Source organism: Protopterus annectens, chromosome 2.part1 (genome assembly GCF_019279795.1).
Source record: "Protopterus annectens isolate FY-2018-M chromosome 2.part1, PAN1.0, whole genome shotgun sequence".
Taxonomy (NCBI): domain Eukaryota; kingdom Metazoa; phylum Chordata; order Ceratodontiformes; family Protopteridae; genus Protopterus; species Protopterus annectens.
In genome coordinates, this window is record NC_056729.1 from 1033274153 (window position 1) to 1033297871 (window position 23719).

Sequence of the window (23719 nt, forward strand, 5' to 3'; positions counted from 1 at the left end):
TTCTAGTATCAAAAATATTCCACAAATTTAAGATCATTGCATGAGATGTCTGTGTCATCACACTCACCACTCCCTTTCTTTCCCATTTTCACCAGCTAATATCTATATGTTAAAACCTTTGTTGTTTTCTCTTTTCTTTTAATTTAATATGCAAACACACTGAATATTTTGCTAAATACCCGTTGTTTCTTTCTGTTTATCTACTCATTCTCTCTGCAGTAATTAATAATATAAAGTCTTCCTTGATATCTTATTCCATACTACTAACTCCATCTGCATTATTTTCATTCCTTATGGTCACAAAGTTTGTGTTTTCTTCATAGTCTCAGAGAAGAAGTACAATATTAGCTACCCCTAAATCATAGCCCCCCCCTGATATTTGCTCTTTTTTAACAAACTTGTCAGTACAAGTTTTTTTTGGCATTCTAATATAAACTACACCGGATTTGTCAAAAAATGTCTTCTTGTTGCATGACCAATGTTTGGGTTACCACCTTTCCCTTTCATTTTCTTTCATGTATCTAACTCCCATTAGAAAGCACATCCTTTGGCTCTTCTCATCCTTTCTCACCTTACTGTGCATGTCATACCCATCAGATTATATCAACAATTTCACAAATATTTAATAATCAGATTTGCTTTCTTATCCTTCCTTTTAGTATTCTCCTCTCATCCCATTGTGATCTTCTTCCAAGAAATGGTCTGCCTACTTTAACCAGAGATAATGCTCAGTATTCTCAGTTTATTACCATTACATGAGATAATGAGCCATTTTCAACCTAGTAATGTGATAAACCGCATGCCATGTGATACCTAAACATTATCTTAGAACTTAAAAATATTTGCACCAGCCTACTTTTCCACTTGTTGCTAACAAGGAGTATATGCATATCTTTAATAACCTGTCCTTCCATATCTAACCTATGATACCCAGAAGTTATAATTATTTTTCCTTATATTTTCAGTACTGCATGAAATAATAAACACACCCGCACTTCTTCATCTTCGCTATAGTAAAATACTAGTAATTTGATATGGTTTCACCTTGCTTTATTTATTTTGCTATACTGACCTGCAAAGTTACAAATTGCCCTCTTCACAAATTACCAGCTCCAGCCTCTGCTTACCCTTCTAATTATAAACCATGAAAATAAAAACGGCCAACTGTTCAAACAAACCGCTAAAACTGCCAAGTCTCTTTATACACGAAGCAAATTTATTGAAGCAAATTTATTGAAGCTTCATGTATAAAGAGACTTGGCAGTTTTAGCAGTTTGTCTGAACAGTTGGTCATTTTTATTTTTGTGGTTTGTGTTGTCGCTCGTATTCCGCTATGGCTAATGTCTCTTTTGATTCAACACCTACCATGTTATTGGATACTAATACAGAACCAGATTCGATGGGTAAATTGACTATGTTGATCCAACTTTTGTCACAAAGGGTAGAGACTTTAAATACCCGTTTGGGTGATGTAGCGTCAAGTCCAGCAGCAACAACAGGACCGAACAGTCATTCAGGATTCATCTCAACCAGGACAAACTGGGCAAATAAATTCATTGCCACCAGGACAACCAGGACAAACAGGTACTTCATTTAATTCAAGTACTGAGCTTCTGAATGAGCAGCCTAATTTGTATACAGATGTAGAAAGAGCACCTGCTATTTTGAATGCAGGAGTTTCTAACATAAATTGTAATTTGCATTCAGTACCAAGTACTTTTCAACGCCAACAGCGACTAGATCAGATTCCCTGGTTGGGGTTGATACAGACTCCTAACCTAAAAGATTGGTTGGTGACTCCAGTGGGGTTATTTGCAGTTGATAACTGTAATAATTCGCAAATAGTCGGAGATGCAGTGAACATATCATTATCAGAGTTATTAAATCAGTTAGATCATAATATATTAAAATATAAGAAACTATGTTTGGAAATAAAATATTTCCAAGAGTGCCTGCGACTGGAGATAGTACCTAAGGAGTTAAGAGCATGGTGATACCCAACAGGTTTGATATCAGGTTCTGAATTTTCTAAGGATCTGATAAAATTGTTTAACCAACAGGGCTTGCAACTACTTCAAATGATGGTAAAACACTATACTACAATAACTAAAGAATTAGGTGAACAGATTGGTCAATTGGATAGCCAAATCAAACAACATAATGACTTTGAATGGTATAAGTACGAATATTTACATAATTTTCAAAGTATAGAAAAACATTTGGCTAAAATCAGACAAACAAAAATAAAAAAAATTGGAAAGGGACTGGTTGAATTATCGTGCAGGGTCAGCCTACCCCCCACCCCCATCATCTCAAGCATGGTCGAACCATCAGACTTCTAATTTAGAGAACAGTGGAACCACATCACAAGGGGCCACTGTTATACCAACATCAACATCGGCACCACAAAGTGCAGAATTCATAAATAATCATCCAGATGGTGATTCGGAGGGAGACAATGTGAGAAGGACTGAATGTATTCGAGACCGCAATATTAATAATGAAATATGAAATAATAATAACCAAAAGACAGTGGTTTCAAACACTAAACAGTGTTTTACAAGGGCCAACCAATGGAAACATTGGAACAAATGGAAAAACAACAACAACAGGAGGTGACCCTAAGGATCCAACATAAGGATACACCTATTGTTGTGAAAAATAAACAGGGTGATTTCACTGTTTATAATTTTTCATCTTTCCAGGTTTCCCAATATTTAGTGGACATTCCTTCTAAAAGTTTGACATTTGTTCCCACATGGAAAATGGATTTAGCACAAACTATATGTGATCTTAAACTGTAAGAAAATTAAATTTGAAACAACTTTTATGTATGCAAACTACAGCCACGAATCAACTTAGAGTTTCGAGCTGTTTTAACCCACCTTTGCATAATTTGTTATATGTTTTTGAAAATGTTTGTGAATTAGACTTGAGGAAATTAAAGGAAATGGAATCTATATATATGTACAACATGAGTAGGGATGAAAAAGTCCTTGACCTCCTTTTGGCAGCTAAAGTACGGGTGATGAATCCCAATAAGAGGGGGCTTAGTTTTTATGGATGTACAAGATTATGAAAGCAGGATAAAAGAAATATTGAGTACTGATACTTTGAATTGGCATCACTTAATGAATATAATAGGTCAAATCAACTTATTAAAAGTTTACTGAATGACCTATTTATAGAAGCAAGAATAGATCTGCATACATATAACTATTTGCAAATCTTAACACCAAGAGTACCCTGTATGTTTGGGGTACCTAAACTCCATAAGAGTATGAGTAATCCCCCATTTAGGGCAATAGTAGATGGGAAAAATTCATCCACTTATGCTTGCGCAAAATATGTTGACTCCATAATGAAAAAAATATGTGTCAACAGAAGAAAAGATTTCAAAAGATTCCTGGGCATTTTCAGATAAGATGAATAATTTAGAATGCAAACAGGAATATAATTTTCTTAAAGTGGATGTGAAGGAATTGTATAGTAGTATACCCCACCAACAAGGGACATAATTGGCTACTATGAGAATGAGACAGAAAGAGGAAGAAATTTACATAGTACAGGAGTTATTAGATATTATTTTAACTTATAAATATATTCTGTCTAACAATCAAAATTATATTCAAAAGAAAGGGGTAGCGATGGGCTAGCCGTGCGGCTCTAGTTATGCAAATTTAGTAATGTCCTTTTGGGAACATACATATGTATTAGGTAATGATAACTTCACAGAAATAATTAAATTTTACACAAGATTTTTAGACAATATGTTTATGGTAATTCAGGGTGATGAAGAAACCGCTGTAAACTTGGTAAAAGCATTAAATAACACATCTGATTTTTTGCAATTCACCCATTTTTTTCACACTAAATCCATATCTTATTTAGATGTTGAAATTATCAAAAATGAACAACAAAAAGGGTATGAGGCTAAAATATTTAAAAAGCCTACCTACTCTAATAAATTTTTACACTATTCAAGTGCACATCCGTTCCATCAGAAACGGTCTGTAGTGAAGGGCCAACTAGTCCAAGCAGCGCGGATTATCACTACAGAAGAAATTTTTTCTGCGGGAATGTATAATTTTGAAATATATGTTTTTAAGGAGAGAATACCCTTTAGATTTAATAGAAGAATTAATACATGAAATTACATACAAAAGGACTAAAGGTTTATATAAACCATTACTAAAGAAATATACAGATATACCCATCACTGTTATAGAACAAGAAACTAGTATAAATCAAATGGATTCTTTACAACAGTCTGAACTGCCCGATTTTAATTTGGCATGTATTTTAACCTTTTCTTTAGACTATAATAAAATTAAAGAAATAATACTAAAAAATTGGAGTTTATTGAAAGATGACAATACTCTGGTTTCAAAAGTAGGAGAATTGCCAAAAATAGTCTGGAGAAAGGGACTGTGTTTCAAAAACCTATTACCAAAATAAATAAACTCAAAAATGAGGAATTTGGGCATGATGCAGTGTGATAATTGTCCATACTGCTATGTTATAGAACTTGGAATCACAACTGATATAAATGGCTTTAGATTAAATTGTAAGAATAGATTTAACTGTAATTCAAAATGAGTCATTTATGTTGCTAAATTTCAAGCCTGCCCCTCTTTCTATATAGGCAAGACAGATCAGAGATTGAGGGGCAGGGTATATGAACATCTTAGGAGCATAAGACAACATAAAGAAGAAAATGCTCTAGCTAGGCATGTACTTGCACACCCAAACCATAAGTTCAAATTTAAGGTAATTGATCAGGTCATTCAGGATATGACGGGTGGTACATTTAGTTTACTGTTGGAAAAAATGGAATTAATGTGGCAAATCAGGCTGAATGCATATATGGATCCTGGTTTAAATGAAACGTGTTCAATTATGTGTTTATTGAAGCTTAAAAGTTTGGCTAGATAAGATGTATAATTTATGAAGTATAAATAATATACTTTTAAGTGTATAGATAAAATATGTATGTAAATATATGTAAATATGTATTGTAATACATTAGGTTCATAGGTAAGTAGAGATGTCTTGTACCAGAAAGTTATACTTTGTTTATTATTGTTATTATTATATTTCAAGGCAACTAATATGGATACGGAACACAAATACTAACATACATTAATAGGTTGTTTGAATTATGGCAATACGAGTAATTTTAATATATATATTTATTTGATTTTAGTAAGTGAACTATTTAAAAGTGTTTATAACTTTAAAAATGTTATTGCTTTATCATGTGACCTTACAAAGGTTATTTAAATGCAGTTGGATTTTTTAAATGGTTTTTGTCAATCTGAACAAGTCCAACGATACAGTTGGACGAAAAGCGCTTAAATAAATTTGCTTCAATAAATTTGCTTCAATAAATTTACTTTGTGTATAAAGAGACTTGGCAGTTTTAGAGGTTTGTTTGAACAGTTTACCCTTCTAATTATAGCCACCCTACATCCAACTCACAGTTACTTTCTCCTCTGTTTCTCTGGATTCTGTTAACATTGATGCTTATATGCCAACGAGTCTTTGTCTTACATATGAATGGTCCTGCAATCCATTATTATTCCTTGGTTTCCACATTTTATTTGCCTCCCTTTTAAATCCATTTGCTAGGTATCCCTGGTCATACCTTTATTTTCCAGATCACTATATCTCAATGGTTCAATCAACAGTTTCTAAAATCTACTCTTCACTTAAATCATCTCTCTTCATACTATATACAATTCATAATTTTACTTAATAACTCCCATTCCTATTCAAATAAATGTATGAAAATCCATCTTCTAATAGTATTTAACAACAGTCATTCACTGCCATTCATCCAAATTTCATAGCTTATGTTCTGAATACAAATGATCTGATGCACCATGAATATATGTATATGTATATGCATGGGTCTACATGACATGGTCGACAGTTCATATGGTCGACAGTTCATTTGGTCGACAGTTCATTTGATTGACAAGCATTTTAGGTGGGGGGCTTTGCCCCCTACATCCCCCAATGTGGGGGGCTGTGCCCCCCACACACCCCCAACTATATATACCAACTCCAGAGTCGCACAACATTGGGGAAGGGGGCAAATCTGCTTGTCGACCAAATGAACTGTCAACCAAATGAGTGCCGATCATATGAACTGTCGACCATGTCAGGTAGACCCATATGCATACGTATATATATATATATATATATATATATATATATATAGGTCTATTTCATATGGCCTAAATTTCATATGGCCTAAATTTCATATGATCGAAATTCATTTGACTGAGACCAAATGACCTAAACTTCATTTGACCTAAATTTCATTTGACCTAAAACTCATTTCACTGACAATGAGCACTGGCAGTCTGTAGAGCACTGTAAGGAAAGTAAAAGGTATATGCCCTGCTCCCCATTGTAGTGCGACCCTGGAGTTAGAATATATAGTTAGTGGGTGTGTGGGGGGCACATATATATATATATATATATATATATATATATATATATATATATATATATATAAATCGATATAGATATAGATATATCTAGATATAAAGATAGATATGTTATGTTCAGTAATAATTATAAGGCAGCTTCATAGATTGTTATTGTATCATTACTTGAACCTAAAATGTGGACTTCTAATACTGTTTATAGTATTATACCTTTAAGTAATTCATTCTATATTATGGTAGTCCAAATCTAGTAGTGTAAACCTAGGCAGTTGTTAAAAAAATTCTCAATAAAAAGATATGGAATCATTGTTTACTATTATAATATCAACCAAAGCAGAAACTCTAGCAGGCAGCCAAATGAATCCCAACAAGCAAAAGTGAATCCAATAAAATAAAAAGCTATGAGTCTATCCATAAAACATTTTAATGGTAAAGCTTTCAAATCCACAAGATTCTTTCTCAACACAACATAAAATCGACATTGTTAGTCAGTTTAAATATGTTCTTTTATATTTTTTATACTGTATATTTGTGTATTGCATATTTATTTATGCTTTGTATGTGTTCCAGATTCTCTCTCTCTCTCTCTTTATATATATATATATATATATATATATATATATATATATATATATATATATATATATATATATATATGTGTGTGTGTGTGTGTGTGTGTGTGTTTTAATATGCTTTTAAATACCTTTTAGACTATGTTTTAGGTAGTATTATTTATGAATGCATTTTAATTATTGGTCAGATGACTGGTGTTCAAATATGATTGGCTGACATTTTATATTTAAACTGACTAACAATGTTGATTTTATGTTGTGCTGAGAAAGAATCTTGTGGATTTGAAAGCGTCATCATTGAAGTGTTTTACAGTCGGACTCCTAGCTTTTTCTTTTATTACTATTATAATATGCGACTCAATTATAGCTTACTATTTACCAGTTATAGTAACAGCTTAAATAATATCAGCTTATAAAGGATAAGCAATGACTGTAAATACCATTAGCTAGTAAATAGTACTTAATCAATAATTACATCAGAATACAATCTGATTGACAACTTTTCTATGTTTTAATCACATCGGAATTTAACAATCAACCAAGATGTGTGATACCTCTTATGCATAAACCACAGAAGTGAAGTTTAGCTTCAGCATCGCATGTTGCCCTTCAGATCCTTTATGTTGTTCAGGCTGTCAATAAATTGATTCACTAAAACACAGAATCTATATGTCTGTCAAGATACAGAGAATATTAGCCCCAGCTTATCAGTCATTCACTTCCAGCTTCATCCTTTGTTCTTTGCTTCTCATCTCAGGTCTGTCATTGTATTTCTTCCAACATTTATCTTCCCCACTTTTCTTGGTAGGATAAAGTTTTGTTCAGGATTTGTTAATCAGACTATGCTTTGAAGATCACAATTTTAAATTCCCTACCCTGAGCAACATTCCACTGTTTTAATCACCCACGTTGTAGTTGAACCCATCTGACATACTCTTGTGTCATCACACCAAAGTATGTCATGGTGTGTAAGATAAATGAAATAACTTGCACCATAACTCCCTTTAGAGCATGATTTAGATCCATAAATATTTTGGTATTTAGCTAAACCCAAATATCTTTTCAGACACCAGTATGCAATTATTTAGATAAGGTCCTAATAGAGCTCATAAACTTTTAAAGCTATCCAAGCAAGAGAGGTAAAACAGTGTATCCCAGAAATGGACTATTCTCTTCCACTGACTGGCCTTCCTGTCTATCAGCAATACAGGCATATATCAAATTACTCTTCCATCCCTTTTCCAAACTGGTTGTTTTGGTGAGGGTTGCAGTTCTTGAAATGCAGAATAATGAGACAGACTTCCCTATGCCCCATTGAGAGTCTCCAGATCTTTTATATCATTGACTATATGACCTTGGAGCTACAAAAGATAGGTACATGGGTGACATGCATAGCAGTAAATCTTCCCATGTGGAAACTGCAAGGGGTCTTTCTCCGACCACCAATAACTGTCTTCATATCTTTTTTGCCAGATGTCAGAGACTGCATGGTGCTGTAGTTGTAACATATTTTTTTCTCAAAGAAAATGTAATTTCCTTTGTCCTGAAAACAAGCCAATGAATTAATACATTGTAATAATATAATAAATAGTATAAATGAAATTAAACAAGAAAGGAAACTATATACAATATGTACAAAGGTCTAAAATAGAGTTAGTAATAATTATATTCCTAGACAGAGAAATTAAAAAATAACTATGCAGTGACTTCAATTTTTATTCATGAGAGATAGGGTTTAGCTGAAAATGTCAATGAAAGAAATCACTTTCTTCCAAGAATTATTGATACATGATTTAGGGTGGATTCTGTGTTCTTTAACTTTGGTTTCCTTATGAGCTGTTTCCTTTAGAAAAAAAATAAAATGTCTTCAAAAAGGTGGTGCAGCAGTGGATTTCCATTTTCTAGTTAAATTTTTCCTTGTAACCACAAGAATAGTACAAAGTAAAGAAAGATTGTCATTATTCAAGGCAAGGCCATCATTAACATTACGTAAAATCAAAGATTTTGCTAATGAAAAGGAGTCAAAACATTATGTTAGTCACATCAAAATTTATCTAACAAGGGACAGGCATAAAAAATATGAAACCAATCAGCTTTACATTCATGCATGCATCACAAACAATAGATATTCTAGTTTTTATCAAATGTAGATAGCTTATATGGGGTTAAGAATGTTTTATGTAAAATTTCCAGGTAAACGTATGCCAATATTGTGAACAAGATGTAAGTTTGACAGAAGAGAAACTTTGATACTTACTCTCATAAGATAGACACGAAATATGACCCATAGTCATATGATTCCAATATTTATCTTGTAATTTTATTTAATTTTGAAGTTATATTTTCAATTTTTGATTTATTGTAGATAATTTTATTTAAGTAACTTATTAATTTCAGGGTTTCTTTAAAAATGAGTTACTAAGGATTATACAAAAATCATGGGAATTAGCTTTCACACTTTGTAACAGTTACCAATCATTAGAATCTAAATCAAAATCCATTATAAGTTGATGAATTTCTTTAACTATGAGTTCTTTAAAATGTTGCTGCCAACAAATACAATTTTAGACTCCCAAGAAATAAATGTGTTGCTATGAACTTTATCAGAAAATGTTTGGTAATACTAAAGGAAATAAAAAGCTTCAAACCAGATTTTAGTATCAAAATTAAAAATATATATATATTTTAAAGTTGTTAAGAAAAAAGTTAAGACATTTAGATTTTGTAGGTGTATACATTTTGTATTGTGTAATATAACAAAGAAAATGCCAGAAAATATTACTCTGTTCTTCTAAGAAAAAGTTACCTGAAAGATTAGCATTTTGTAAAACCTTAATTGTAAGGATTTCCAGTTAGAAATATAATTTTAATCCACCCAGTTCAAGATGATTTTGAATAATGAAGCTGTTATATGGGTGTCAATATTGGGGAAATTAATTCATCCTTGATCCTATGGTCTGATATGATGAAGAAGAGCTATTATATTTTTATTAGGGAACCAGAAGAATTTTAATAAGAGCATATTTATGTCATTAATAACATTTTTTTCTTTCTGGAAAAATAGATAGGGCTTGAACTATATATAGTATTTTGGGTAGGAGAAGCATTTTATTAACTGGAGTCTTTATTCAAAGGAAATACAAGTTTATTCCATTTATCATTAAGATTTTGCATTATTTTATAATGTTATTACAATTAGGTATTATTGTCTCTTCTACAGAGCTAAGTAGGACAATATCCAGATAATCAAGATAAATGGTTTGTTTCCCAACAATGTGATTTTTACTAACTTGAATTATCTTCTTTTTATTTAATATCATGGATCTAGATTTTAGTTGATTAAAATGAAGACCAGAGACATACTGAAATAAATAAATTGAAGATTCAAATTCTGAGAGAGTTAGTCTTGAATTAGGTGGTTTTCATAAGATGTCACCTGCAAATTACATAACTTTGGAAGAATATTGATTATATAAATCAAGACCAATAATATTTGGATTATTGGAGCTTAGAATAGCAAAGATTTCAATAGCAAGATCAATTAAGATTGGCAATAAGGGACATCCTTGTATAGTACCTTTAGTTAGAGGAATTAATTCTGAAGTTAAAGGAACTACTTTAACATAACTAAGTTGTTACTATAAATATTCTTTAAAAGATAAAGAAAATAAGAAGGGAAATCAAATAAATTTAGAACGTTAAATAAATAATCCCAGTTTAAATAGTCAAATGCCTTTTCAATATCTAAACCAATCATCAAGGCTTCTTCATGATCCTTATTTAAGAAGTCTATAAGCATAAATATATGTTTAATGTTGTTATGAGTATGACTTTTATGTATAAAACCTGTTTGATCATGGTTGATTATATGAGTTAAGGGTGCTTTTATTCTATCAGTAATGATAGACATGGAGATCTTATAATCATTATTTAGAAGAGAGAGAGGGGTTTATTCATTTTTGGAGTAGGGGTGATTAATCAATATTTCCAAGAAGGAGGAATATTTTCTTGTGATTGAAGTTCAATCAAAGTTTTATGAAAAATGATGTGATAGAAGAAGGAAAAAGTTTATAGATTTCTATTATTATACCATCCATCCCTAGAGCTTTGTTGGTTTTAATTTTTTTTAATTTTATCCATAATGTATTTATATGAAATATGTGTTTGAAGTTTATCTTTTAATTCTGCTAGGGAGTTCTTAATATTAAGAGATTCTATATTTAAATTTGAAGAGTTAACATCTGGAGTAACGACTTTATTATGAAGAGTATAATGGTATCTAAAAGCATCAAGAATGTCACCAATATCAGAGAAATTTTCTTTAGCACCCTCATGTCATATGTTTTATAATATTGTTAGTGTTGAATGCACTTTAACTCTCATAAATAAATTATGCATATGTTTAGGTGATAAGAATAGGAGTTCATTTTTAATCTTCCCATTGCCAAGTTTGATTTGGGTCTATATCAGCTTATCGAACACTGATAACATCAAACACTAGTTGATTGCCCACTAAAGGTTGAATAACCAAAATAGAGAAGACACGGAACAGTGATTTTTCCTCAGGGAAAAATATTGTTGTTCCGCAAAAAAAAAAAAAAAATTAAATTAAAAAAAATAAAACACAACATAAAGTGGGGGGCTGTGCCCCCCACACCTCCCCTGCTTAAATATACCAACTCCGAGATTGCACCACAGTGGAGGAAATGGCAAACTCCCGACAATGACCCAGTGAATTTTTTCCCCTGGGGAAAAATTGCTGTTCCGTGTCTTCGCTATTTTGGTTTGGTTATTCGACCTTTAGAGATCGATCAAAAAGCATTCAAAGTTATCAGCTTTTGATAAGCTGATACAGACCCATTTGATTTACAAGATAATATGTCAAGATATCACTTGTTTAAATCTTCTATATTTCTTATATTACAATTATTATTATTTTTTGGAAAATTTGGATTTAGCTATTAGAAGTTGAGATTGAATATTTTGTAGTTCTGAGTCCCATTATTTAATTTTATTCTTATAGTAAGTTAGAATTTTACTATAAATGCAATCTTTTAATGAGTTCCAAATCATAACTATGTTGACAACTGAAGATGTATTTGTTTCAAGAAAAAATTAATTTGGAAAGTAACCATGTTTTAAAATTTTTGATTTTAGTTATGTAAGCTGGAATTCTAGTTGAAAAGATTTTTACAATGGGGAAAGTCTTAATATTATTTTGTTAGTGGTGTGTTGGAAAAATAGGTCTAGATGTTTTTTAGCAATCTTTTTCCCCATACCAGAAACCAGTAGATGTTAACCAAAGTCCATATTCTATTAACCTTTAAAATAAAAAGGGTAAAGAGACCATTTTGCTTTTCATATTTATAGATTATTTGAGAGTAACAGCATTCTTCTTCTACAGTATCAGAACTCCTCTTCTCTCAGATTTATAATAAGAATGAGAAAGAGTTATAAAGTTACCAGGATTCCAAATATCATTTCCAGTTGATTTAAAGTGAGTTTCTTGAAGGAAGACCACTTTTGTTTTGTTATTAATTAGATATCTTAACAAGTTTGATCTTTTCCTTTGATTATTTAAACCATTAACATTTAAGGATAATACTATTAAGTCCATTTATATATAGGTGATGTTTAACAGTATACACAATTATTGCTAATTCCCCAGTAACTCTTCCCACCATAAAATATGGCAGTAAAGCATACATAGGTTCATAGGTAGGTACTAGTCTATTGGCCTTATGGCCTATATAAGCCTAGCCAAAAAGTTACCCTGACTTTTGCAACCCAAGAAAATTATTTTCCAGTGCCCATGTTGAGCAGAGCCACAGAGGTGATCCCCGGAGTGCATTTCCTATTTCCCATCCAATCATCAAGATTTTTCTTGAAGAGTGCTAATGAGGAGCTTTGCTTGATATAGATAGGTAGTTTGTTCCAGAGTATGGGAAGTCTCTGGGATAGGAATCTATCCCTCCATCATGTTCTGTTTATTGTGGTGACAAGGTTTAGACTCCTAGAGCATGTAGCCCAGAGGGACTGGGATTTCTTTAAGTGGAGTATATCCAACAGCTCTGGGTTTGACATAGCTTTGTATGTTAGGCAGAGATCGCCTCTGAGTAGGTGATATGCAATGGAGTAAAGCTGAGTTTTTTGAGATGGTCTGCATAGGGGATCTGTTTGAAGCTGGTAATCCTCTTTGTGAGGTATTTCTGCAGTCTATCCAGTTGTTGTAGATGTCTTGTGAGGTACATACCAAAAGAGGCATTGTACTATATAATGGGTCTAATGAGTGTTGAGTAGAGGGGAACAATGACCTTTTTTTTCCTGGATGAGAAACCTTTTGTGATGAGGTGTGCCATGTAGAAGGATTTCCTGACTACTGTGGTGATGTGAATATCAAAGGAGAGACTACTGTCCACCTGTGTCCCAAAGTCTCTTATCACACTTTCGGTGTTAAGTAGACTACCACCTATGTCATTATAAATAAGATAAAACTACTAATAACTGGGAATATAAAAATAATAATGCAGGCCTCATAAGAAGAAGAACAATAGAAATAATAAACATATCATTGTTACAATTGAAATATATGCACTTTAACATCAAACATGGGATTATCAAAATTCCTAGTCCAACAGATAAACAAAAGATTCATCAGACTAATATAACTAATGAACTATGTCAGACTGATCTCTACAGATTAATAAATAAATTAAGTTGTTGTGTCTTTTGGCTTTTCCTGGTTAGGGGTTGCCACAGTGGAACTCCGGTTCGCTAATGATTGGTAGTTGATTTTTACGTTTCGAGTCACCAGCCCTGATGCACAACTTTCAACGAAGGTACGCCCATTAATGCATGTCTCCACGCAGAAGACGGTCTTCTGAGAATTGAACCGGACAGCGTCTTACTGTGAGGCAACAACGCTACCGCAGCACCACCACCGCGTCAAGAAATAAATTAAGTAATTGAGATAATTATAAGATGATGCTAATTAACCAAAACAGAAGAGAAATTGTCAATAATTTATAAATATAACTATGTAATACTAACAGTGAGTATTAAGTGCAGATGTTATGTTTACAGATCTACTATTAATGGTAACATATTATTGGAATAAATAAAGATAGGTTATGTATATTTAGTTAGTAATATTTTGAATAATTATAACATATTAATAAGGAGATATTGTTCATTATTGAGGTAACAATTAGTGAAACATATATATTAATCCAATCATCTCTCACACTGTCTTTTATTCTACCAGTTAAAATATGAGAAATGATTACAGATAAACTATATATAATATTCTGAAAATAGTTAGTTAAATAACTACCAGTGAACTTAAAACAATGTCATAAGTTTGAGCTCATAAGAAAGTCACAAGAAATCATGGATTCACAGAACAAGCAATTGCATGTATGTGAATTTAGAATGTATACAGAGTTGAATCTCAAAATAAATAAATCAGGAATCAAGTGATATTATATAATCATTAATATTGGAAATACTATTCAGATAACAAACAGCATTCCTAAAATGATACTACTCTAAGGGCATACTTCAGGCTCAATTATCAGACAATATTACTTGAGTAGATCATGATTTCCTGCTTATAATGAACACTTAACACCTTAGAAAGGAATTAAATTATTGGTAAGGATTAACATGTATGAAGTGAAACTTACATATCTCATTTTCTTCCTCTTCATAACATTTCTCCTTTCCTTTTTCCATTCCCTTTCTTTTCTTATTTTGCTAATGATGATATTTGTTAGCTGTGTAAATATTGTATAATCTAAATAATTAATTAATTATATTTATTATAATTAATCATAATTCACAAATGAATGGTAAGCACTTTCACCGGCTACAATATGCCAGCTTCTTCAGACCGAATTCAAACAAAGCAAACACAGTCCCCACTCATTTTATATACTTTCAAAAACAGACAATTAGTAAGCTAATTGATTAATGACCATACAAGTTATTAAAACAAGATTTTTCTTAAAAAACCTTGACACTTAAAAGGGTCATTATTTAAAAAGGCATTATTTAAATAAAACAACTTCCTTAATTGAGTTGTGCATATTAAATAAACAATATATTCAACATGTACCTTAATAATCATTTTATAAAAAGTTGAATATTATATAAAAATAAATATAACTAAATATTACATTTAATTATTTATATCTATAAAATATTTTTATGTTTTTATATATAACTTCCTAAACTGAACCTAATAAAAATAAATAAATAAATGAATAAATAATATCCCAATACCATGCATATAAACTTGAGATTGTCCCTGAGAACAGTTTATCCCAACCAAAATATATACATAAATATTAAACTCTTAATAAGTTAATGAAGTTTTTTACTATAAATCCATCTATTTAAAGCTTTCATTTTAAGAAGGCATTTAATGGATATTTGTTCATTAAGCCCAGGGAATGTATGTGCTAAGGTTCTTATCTGCCATTCTAGTTCTACTTCCTCAAGTCTCAAAAACCATGGGCCACCCCTGGCACTGTGCTCAATCTGTTGTAACACCACAAACTTGAATTTATGCTCTGGAAAACTCAAAATATGTCTTGCTAGGGCATTGTTGTTATTGGCCCTTCCAATATTATACTGATGTTCATAAACTCTCTGTTTAAGCTTACGCTCAGTCTTTCCAATATAAAATGCATCACAGTGAGTACAATTAGCACAACAAACTACTCCTTGAGAGTCACATGAAAAATGACCTAAAATTTAAATTTTATAGTTCTTATCTCTGATAGTTACACTATGAGAGATATTAATGAATTTACATTGTGAGCATCTTCCACACCTAAAGGTGCCAGGTTGCCCTTTTGGTACTCTTTTGACTCTTTCCAATAAATTCTTAAGATTTGGACCCCTTCTAAATATAATAGAAAAATTATGACCTATTTTCTTATTTAATTCATGCTCCTGAAGTATGATGTTCCAATTCTTATACATAATTTCTCTAATCCTGTTCACATCAGTAGAATATGTGGTCAAAAAAGCCCCAAGTTCTAAATCTTTCTTAATTTTAAGAGGGGCACCAATTTCGGGGATGTCCAATGAAACCACCTGTACCTGTCTATCTTGTATTAGAGGTTGGAAATACCCTAAATCCCTTTTCCTACTAACCTCCTTTATGACTTGATCTAATAAAGCCAAAGGGTAGGCTCTCTTCAAAAACATAGATTTAAGTAAGGTACATTCATCCTGAAAATCCTCAATTCTGGACACCATTCTAGCTGCCCTTACCATCTGTCCTTTAACCACAGCCTTTTTCTGATGGAAAGGGTGGCAGCTAGTAAAATGCAAGAACATATTGGAATATGATGGTTTTCGATATATTGTAGATATAAACTGACCCTTAACTATGTCCTTGCTCAAGCAAATGTCCAGAAAATTAACCTTATTCTCTTCCACCTGATGAGTAAATTCCAAAAAGGAAGTAAAACTAGACAATTCTAGTATGAATGGGTCAATAGTATGTTTCGGACCTTTCCACAAAAAGAACATGTCGTCCTGGTATCTAGTGTACCAGGCGACATGTTCTGTATAGGTTGAACAATTGAACAAGTATGTCGTTTCCCAATGGGCAAGGACACAATTAGCAAAACTGCCCCCACAAGGTGAACCCATGGCAATACCACTCTTCTGGAGAAACATTTTGTTTGTGAATAAAACAAAATTGTTATCCAAAATGATTTCCAACAAAATCTTGATCAGATCAATATCTTTATATTCCATGCCTTTCCTAAGTAGAAACTCTCTAACCCATTCTAAACCTATATCATGTGGAATAGAGGTATAAAGATCTTTAATATATACAGTCAAGAATAGGTATTTGTCATTGAAATCCAAATTGTTAATATATGTCAAAAATTCCCAGGAATCACGACATATTTGTGCCTCTGTTGCAATAAAAGGTTTCAATTTATGATCCACGAACTTGGCACAACCATAAGTTATGGAGCCCCTTCCATCTACTATAGGTCTAAAAGGTGGATTAGATACATTCTTATGTATTTTAGGTGAGCCAAACAAAGATGGTACAATGGGAGCTGGCATAGTAAGGAAATGGTATACATCCACATCAATCCTTCCCTCTAAAAAGAGGTCACTCAAGATGCCCTTAATTTTATTGTAAGCTCCATTAAGCTCATTCAAACTCGCACTCTCATAAGCTTTACTATCCAAATGTGTGAGCATTTTATTCTCATAATCCACCTGGTCCATAAAGACTAACCCACCCCCCTTATCGGGTTTCATAACTCTTACCCTACTAGTAGTTAGCAAATTGAGAAGATCTTTTTCATTCTTGTCTATATTACATTTTTTATTATTATTATTTTTATGTTGAACGGGACTACTAGCTAAAAGATGTCAGAAGTCCATCTCACAGCATTTTTCAAATAAAGCTAGCACAGGTTGTAGGGGTGGGTTAAACAGACTAGATGCCTTAAGTTTTTGTATGAGGCTCAGGTTTTGCCCCAGCTCGCAAGTTAAATTCAATTTGCGAATTTATAGCACATATTATAATAAGAATAAAGATTCAATTCAATATTAATCAGGCAATTAAATATATAATTGATATGCTGTCTGAGAATCAGCTTCTGTATACATATATATATATATATATATATATATATATATATATATATATATATATATATATATATATATATATATATATACGTAACCCCAGCTACTCTTTCCATCTCCACTGCCTATTACTGTGAAGTGTACCAAAAAAAAAAATTGCGGATTTACTTTTGTGTAACTGAAAGGAATAAGCAGTGTAGCAAATTTCTTCTATTCTCTAGTATCTCATTTAATAAATTATTTAATAATGAAGCAACCCTTAATCATTATTCATTATCAGCAAACCAATCAGAATATACTAAAGTGGATATATTTATATAACCATCCCTTTACTACCCCCCTCCTGTAAGAGAGAAGTCAGTATACTTAATATGAAAAATATGTAACTTTTCATTTAAAGGGGGAAGGAAGTAATCCTAGTTTACTGTGACACAGGAAAAGCATTATAACAGAACCTCTAATAGCGTCCTGTTGAAGACATCACAACTAAGGAAGCCTCATACAACCAACAATTGCAAATCAAGTGCTAAAATTTCAGGACTAGCTTGCATAGCTTCTCAAGGAAAGTATAGAGACTTCTGTGGCATCCTGTTCATATCCCACTGCATTGCTACCAATTAATGTGACGGCCCTTACTATCCTGGGTCAGTAACTAAGGAGCTTCAATCCTCATTACTGACTCCAATGTGAAACTGTTAAACAGGAGTAATATTTCACAATTTTCCCCAAGACCACAACAGGAGCTCTATAGCTTGGGACTGGACTGGATACTTCTGTCTACCACTAATATAATTCCTTATTACACACTTCAGAGAAATGAGTTACAGTTTAAGACCGTTAATACAGTCACACTTAAATAAATGAAATCTCACACATTCAAACACTTCTGGAAAAGCCTGACACAGATTTCAAGCTGTGTCCCTTCCACAAAGTAATATGGCAATGCCACCAATCAGAGTGTCTTCATGCCCTTCTAAAGGGGTGTCCACATACGAAAATTTAATATTATAGCAAATAGTAGCAAACAACCTAAGCAGCCAGACTTTCAGAGTGGTCCAGGTAGTTATCAAGGCAAGTACAAACACTCTCAAATCACTAAAGAAAAACAGTGACTGTCAAGCCACAATGTAAGTCAATAAAAATATTTAATATTGAGTAAGATGATTACAAATATAAAACAGTTATTCCCAATAAACAAACAGAACTCGATGAAAAATTAAATCAGTACTTCAGGATAGAGATCCAACATTCAGAAAAAACTGTAACTGATCTAGCTGATTAGTTATAATTTCTTAACTAACTAACTAAAGAACATTGTCCCTGATCTAAACTAAATTACTACTAAATAACAAAGGCAGGCTTACAATTCTTGGTGAGTCCTTTTTGGGTATCCCTGTACAGTTCAACTGACAACTGTAACTGATGACTGACAACTGTCTTTAATAGGTTCTTTTATAGACTATTCTGTCAACTGTCCCAGTTCTAATTTTCATTTCATATTTTTAATTTCAACCATCTATTTTTTTTTAAGTTCCTTCCTGTTTTTCAGCTTCTGACCGTAACACATAGCAACTGTCAACATTCTGATGACATCATCCGCTAATCATCTGAATCTGAGACAGTTTGCCTTTAGAATCTGTCTTCATAAACATGCACAGTTAGAAATGTACAAGGAAACTGTTCAAGTCTTTAAAACATTCTTTTCAAGCGGATCATAAATCAACATGTAAGAACTTATTTACAATGTCATTGCTAGTCATACTGGCATACAATACTCAGGTCAATCTGAAATTATGTACAAAAACTCAACCAAACATACTAGCCCAAATAACAGTGTCTGATTTATTTACGTCTAAGAGAAGTCTCTTCATAATTTAATAGTTGAGACAAAACAAGTAGCTATTTAACTTAAAAGGTGGCAAACTGAGGAGAAAAATAAAATACATGCATGCATGCTTCAAGCACACAGTACTTTCACCACCATCAGACAGAGCAAGCCACCTCTTAGCCACACAAAGTCATTTAACACAAACAAAACATGCTAATGTATGACAATACAGGCAAAATTTAAATAAGACAATGTAAATTGATAAAACACAATGAGCCCAAGTACCTACTGAACAAAATATTTATTTAACAATCCTTTAAGAGAATGAACTGAAAACAATTACTTAAGCTATAAATTAAGAACACAAGTTATCTGGGTGAAATTGAATATGTGGCTAAAGTAGAAATGTATATGTTACTAATAAAAAGTGTAAATAAAACTACTGAATCACTCATTGGAACTAGTAAATCTGAAGGAAGAAATCTGTATATTTGTTTTGTTCTTACCAAGTTTGTTTTTTAGGGGTTGATGTAATCCTAGACAAGAATATTAATACAATAAAAAATTGTTTAAGTAAAAGTTATTTTGAGACTGATGTTTTTAAAAGCTTTGCTAAAATTAATAGAAGTAGACTGTTTTTTGCTTCTTTTTTTTAAATCAGTCCAGGAGTTTTTTTTTTTTTTTCTGAAGTTCTTTTAAGGGAACAAGATGGCCAATCCATGTATTCTGGAATAGGAATAATACTGTTGTTTTTTAATGAATGAAGAAGCTTCCTCTAAGTTAGTAAAGGTTTTTATTTAATTTGACAAATTAATTTTAGTTTTAGCTGGATAGATTATTTGAGCTTTAATATTATTTTGTTTGAGGGAGGCCAGCAACTTTTCCTCAAGACCATTACTTTAGTTGAGTAATCATTATCAATTCTGATTAATTTCTGTTTATGCTGCAAAGGAGCTTTTCTCCAAGCAGTTTTAGTTCTTGTCAGTATATGATAAGCATTTTATTACAATGGATCTTTGTAGAGAAGAAGAAGATGGATAAACAGGTTTGTCTATAGCTGTATGGGCTCCTTCAGTACCATACGAAAAAACATCCTGTAGATTTAGTATTTTTGGACTCCAGGTATTACAACTTCTTTCTCTGTTTTCCAGATCATCAGTTTTGTTAAGGAGCCATGTATTCTGAGAAAATTAGTCTGGGATTCTTCTTCTTTTAGTCTTCCATCCATGTCATTCAAGTCATTTCCATGTCAAAAATTTTAGTTTGTTGTTGTTGGAGCTGCTCTTTGAAGACATTTGTTTGCTTAAGTCAATTCTCTCTAAGATGTTCTAAAGTCTCATGGAAACCATCCAGTTTCAGGGATAATTCCTGAAGGGTGGATGTCACTAGTCGTAAATCTTTTCTCAAGGATGTGTCAGTGTGAGAATGCATAGAGTTGCTCATCTTCATCTTATGAAATAGTTTCCAGGTGAAAATGATGGAAATGTTTGGTATATTTCCACCAAAATCAGAAGTAATGAAGTCAGGACTATTATTAAAAAATTATGAAAAAAAGAAATACAAAGAATAATTAATTTCATGTATTTAAATATAATTCAGCAGAGCTATAAATGTAGCTGTCTTTTACTTGGCCATCTTGGCTCCACCCCTCCCCATACCTCTCAACATCTTAGAACAAGAAATCTGGACAAGGCTATAAAAACAGTGGGTTAAATGCCCCCAAAAATAGAGACAATATTTAAATATCTTACAAACTCAGAAAATTGATAGAATAACAGGCTTTGCATTAACATGCATTTTGTGAAGGATACAGAGTTTGAAACTCAAATGTCTGTCATTATTTTCAGTCTTTAATGATTTGGCACTAATTTGCCAGAAAATCTGGACATTCTGCGAAGATCTGTACAGTTGAAAAGTATGCACCCCCATTCATAGTTGTAACATATTGGTATACCTTATTTTTGGAAAACAGCTTAGTGGAGATTCATTAAAGCCTACATAGTGTGCTAAAAAACTGATGCATATATGATAGTGCACTGTTTTGTATTCAGTAAGTGGCTCTACACACTGTGTACAGTTGCACAGATATGGTAAATAATCTTGGCATGCTAATTACAGCATAAACAGCTGAATTCTTTGCTAATCAACCAATCCAAGATGGAGGAGCTATTCAACAAGCTATAAAGCAAGTGCATAGACTCAGTGTAGATTTTTCATGTGAATTCCAAAACCTATTGGAATACAGCCACAGAAAGTTCTTTACACAGAAAAGATGTCAGGAGCTTATGTTGCTCTTATTCATGTGTATGTGCAACAGGCGCAAGTGTATGCTGCTCATGCTGCTAATAGACTGTGGGCAAGAAGGAGAAGGGTGTTTAGACCCCATTTAATATTTCATGGTTTGCATCAGATGGAAATTGTAGAGTACTACAGGGTGGATAGAGACACACTACAGGAACTCTACAACCTCTGTCGTCCTCAACTGAGAGCAAGGGCAAACAGAGGGGAACCAATATGGTGGAGATTAAGGTATGTGTATCACGTAGAATATTAGCTACAGGAACCCTCCAGAGACCAACAGGGGACATGCTGGGGGTGTCACAGGCATTAACATCCAGGATCCTACATCATTTTCTGAATGCTATGCTACAACATGCCAGTGACTAAATACATTTTCCCTGTACACCTCAGGACAGAGACAAAACTATCCAGGAGTTCTATCCTGTAGCACACCAGTCTTGTGTGCCATAGGCTGCACACAAATATTGAAAACAATGCACCAACTAGTCAATAGGGAAGAGTGTACATAAACCGAAAGGGCTTCCACTCCATTAACTGCAAGATCATGTGTAGTGCTAAGGGAATCATCCTGTGTGTGTGTGCTGGCAATACAGGCAGTTACCATGACTCACATATCTGGAAGAACTGTATCAGATGTTTTCTAGGGGGAATATCCGAGATGGTCATTTACTGGGAGATGCAGGTTATGCACTCAAACTGTGGCTCATAATGCCCATCAGAAATGCACTCACCTACAGAAGAATGCTATAATGAGGCACAGACATAAAGAAGAACTATCACAGAGCATGTCTTTGGGCTGCTGATGTCATCATTCCTGTGTCTAGCTAGATGGAGCCCTACAGTACAATCTCCATTCATGTGCTGAAATTTTCACTGTTTGTGCCATCCTTCACAAAATTATTCTGAGAAAATAGCTTCAGCAGGAGCACTAAGGGGAAGGGCTACACATCTTATCACAACTGGCAAGGTCACAACAGCCACAAACAGGTGAGGAGTCAGAGTGGGAAGCAGCAGCTGCTGTGGGTGTAGGCAGATGTAGGTGTGCACGATATGCCCTCACACTGATCAAGATGTAATGGATGGCACATGTGCTCACCAGCTAAGGGGTTAAAAGTCATCTTATACACTTAAATACATACAATAACATTGATACCAGGCAATGCTCACAACCTTAACTTGCCCATGAAATGACTGTGTACTGGTAGCATCAGACAGAGTCAGCCTCAAATTAAAACTCTTAAAACTGCTGGACTTCCAAGGTAAGGGTTAAATCTGAAATAGGAAGATAAATGACTGCGCACACAAATGAATGGCATATCCTTGCATACTGTTACTTGCTAATGTAAGTAAGTATGAAGTGGGTGATTTTTATATCAATGACAACAATATGTGATAACACTGGCATGTCAGTGCATGTGCTCCTTATCAACTAATATGCCACATGCATCAAAGATTCACACATTCGTACCTCTCAAATGTACACATTTTCACAGAATGTCCAGAGTTTGGCCTCATAGTTTTGTACTGGCAAAGCATTAAAGACTGAAGTTAGAAAATAATGACAGACCTTTCAGTTTCAGACTGCATATCCCTCAGAAAATTCAAGGTAATGCAAAACCTGTTATTCTATCAACTCTCCAAGTTTGCAAAACCAAAATATTTAAAAATTGTCCCTATTTTTTACCTTTGTCCCATTTGTATTTATGCTTTTATCCATCTTTGTTGGTCTAAAAGTTGAGAGCTATGCACACATTACAAAAACCTGTAAGAAAGCAGTACAATTTGCAAAATAGCATCATAACACATATATACTAAGTACTTAGTCAGCTATGTATCCTGGACATAAAACAAAAGACTTGTGTATCCCTGAAGCCCAAAGAGAGAAAATCAAGGATATGGAACAGTTATCATTTGCATAGGGTGTTGTGGGG

At 33.0% G+C, this 23719-nt stretch overlaps 1 protein-coding gene across 1 annotated transcript in view; it reads left to right on the plus strand.

Annotated features, from left to right (window-relative positions):
- The window catches only part of LOC122794317 (class II histocompatibility antigen, B-L beta chain-like), a 378791-nt gene that overhangs the window by 297574 nt on the left and 57498 nt on the right, over window positions 1-23719 (plus strand). The gene's annotated exons all lie outside the window — the stretch shown is intronic.